This window comes from Propithecus coquereli, unplaced genomic scaffold (assembly GCF_000956105.1).
Source record: "Propithecus coquereli isolate 6110/MARCELLA unplaced genomic scaffold, Pcoq_1.0 Scaffold40, whole genome shotgun sequence".
Lineage (NCBI taxonomy): Eukaryota > Metazoa > Chordata > Mammalia > Primates > Indriidae > Propithecus > Propithecus coquereli.
The window spans coordinates 900,488-903,413 of NW_012149730.1; the positions used below are offsets into that span (position 1 = coordinate 900,488).

General features: G+C 37.9%; 1 protein-coding gene across 1 annotated transcript in view; it reads left to right on the forward strand.

The window, feature by feature from the left end:
* The window catches only part of EPHA6 (EPH receptor A6), a 1,195,443-nt gene that overhangs the window by 509,412 nt on the left and 683,105 nt on the right, over nucleotides 1–2,926 (forward strand). The window lies entirely within an intron of this gene.

A 2,926-nucleotide genomic window follows, 5' to 3' on the forward strand; every position in this document is an offset into this window, starting at 1 on the left:
CTAAACCCTAATATGAAAAGAGTAATATTTTAATTACCCAAATATGTTTTATGAATCCAAAATTTTAAATATTTCAAAGGAATTTTGATGTGCAAAAACATTTGAAATCAGAAATAGGGTTGAAATTCACAGTTTCCATATGTAATTTATATATGTATTTTTTGTAGTAGGAGGAAAATTCTAATTCACATGAATAATAATTTCAAATTGAAAGTTGTGCTTTAATAATTAGCTCACTTAGCAATATTAGAATAACCATTTTTCAGCCACAATTCAATCACTTTCAAGATCTTCACTATCTGCTTTCCTTCCTTAGCTACAATAGAGTAACTCAGCAAGCAGAAAAAACTATAAATCTATAGAAAGATGCCATGATCAGAATATGCACTGAGTAAACATGCATGATCCTCTGCAGGAATTTAATTAACAGAATTCTCACAGGTTTTCCAGTTCAATTATACAAGTATTATTGAGCACCTGCTTTATGACAAGCACTAAGCACTGGCAAATCTGCCCTTGTTCAACTTACAGCCATTAAACAAGCAATTGCCAAGGGGTAACTAATGTGGAAAAAGCATGGGTTCTTTGAGAGACCAAATTTGGTCTAGGATTTCAGAATGGCCCTCTAAAACAAGTGAGACCTGAAAAATGGGTGGGTCATGGGAGTCAGCAAGATAAGTGGGTCATGGGGTGAGGATAGACAGGAAATCTTTTCAACAGAGGAAAAGGCTTAAGCAGGAGAAAGAGCATAGAAATTCATGGAAATTAATAAAACATACATTCTAACAGGGAATGATTTAAAAAATTAAATATGTCCTGTGTCAGACTTTGTGAAATCCCTTAGAGAGGGAAGTATAATATGGAATATTGTGGTGAGGTGCAACAGGAGTAGCACTTTTAAAAAGGGAATCAGGGAAGGCTTCATTGATACAGTGACATGTGAACAAAGACCTGTTGTAAGGGAGCGAGCAGACTATGCAGATACCTCGGTAAGCACAAGTGTTAAAAAGGTCCTGTGGCAGGAGCCAACGTTGGTTGTCCAAGATTCTGAAGGACAGGGTGAGTGGAGTGGAGTACCTGAAGGAAAAAGAGGTAGGAGATAAAAAGCAGGGTCATAGAATGGGTGGGGAGCAAAATTGTGCAATGCCTGGTAGCTATTTATCAGGGCAACAACTTTTACTCCAGGAGGAATGGAAAACCATTGGAAGGCTCGGAGGCTAGCCGTGTTACATATATTTTAAAGAGATCATCAACTGCTAGGTTGAGAATAGACTGTAGCAGGGCAAAGCCTTAACCAAAAGGGTCTGGAAGATGAGTATTTTCATCTGATGTGCTTGGGAAGATAAGCAGGGCCAACTCTCAGGTGACCTTGTAATCCACAGTAAATATTTTAAACTTTAACATAAAAATGGTGGGCAGTCATCAAGGTTTTTAAAACGGAACAATGTAATGATCAGATTTCGGTGTTTAAAACTGTGCTATCCAAGATGGTAGCCACTAGCCATGTGAGGTTATTAGGCAGTTGAAATGTGGCTAGTTTGAATTGAGACGTGCTGTGAGTGTAAAGGATTTCAAACCTATTGTAACCTATAGGATTTCAAATACTTAGAACAAAAAATAACAAAAAAAGAAATGTAAAATATTCTAATGCTTGATTAAATGTTGAAATCATAATATTTTGGATATATTGGCTTAAAGAAAATATATTTACAAAATTTAAAATTGTGTATATGTGGCACTTTATATTAGAGTAGGTTTAGAAGATTGCTCTGTCTGCAGAAGTATTAAAGGGGATAAGAGTAAATGCCAAGAGGGCAGTTAGCAGGCCATTCTCAGGAAGAGTTTGAATATCACTAACCTATTCCAAGTATCCAAGGATCTTAGGAGATGTTATAAGCATTCTGAGAAGACTCTAAAAGGAAGTGGCAACTTAGCTGAAAACACTTCAGATGAAAAATTATTTAAGTTATTGTTTTAGTTACCGAAGAACATAAATAAAAGGTAGCAATGTTTTGCTGCACAAAATTAAGTTATAAGCAGGCTACTTTATATAAACTGTGTAGTTCAATAGAAAACAATTATTTTATTGGCTATATATACATATTTAAGTTGGATTTATTGAGTATGTTATGATATATTATCTTGTAGTTATGGTACTGTGTCAAGATTAAACATAGTAATTATGTACTTTTTAAAGAATATTTTAATTATGAAAATAATACAAATCACTGCAGAAAAGTTAGGTAATACAGATAAGCACAAATAAAACAATGTATAAATCACCTCTATTACTGTCCCCACCCTCGACGCTTTGTGTGTCTGGTTCCTTCATGGCCCATCTTTCCCTCTCAGTGAAGGGATGAGGCTCCAGAAATGCAAAAGGGGCAGTGGGTGATTAGCAGGGGAGCCACGACCACCAGTGTTGGAGATACCATGGTGTCCATCCCAGACACCCTGGCCAGTGCAGCCATTCCCAGCCACAGTGACTGCTGGCTGCAGCTAGGGGCTCTCAGCACCCAGCTCCCCAGAGATTTAGCCTCAGCCTAATGAGAGCTGCCCTCTCACCAGGAAATAACACCCACGGTTATGGACTGAATTGTGTCCTCTCTCAAAATTCATAGGTTGAAATCCTTAACCCCAATGTCAGAGTATCTGGAGATGGAGCCTTTGGGAAGTAACCATGTTTAGATGAGGTCATGAAGGTGGGGCCCTCATGACGGAATTAGTGCCTTATAAGAAAAGACACTAGAGAGCTCACTCACACTCTCTCTCTCCATCATGTGAGGACACTGTGAGAAGACAGCCATCTATAAGCCAGGAAGAGGGCCCTCTTGGGAGCACCTTGATCTTCAACTTCCCAGCCTTCGGAACTGTGAGAAATAAATTCCTGTTGGTTAAGCCACCCAGTCTATGGTATTTTTTTTTT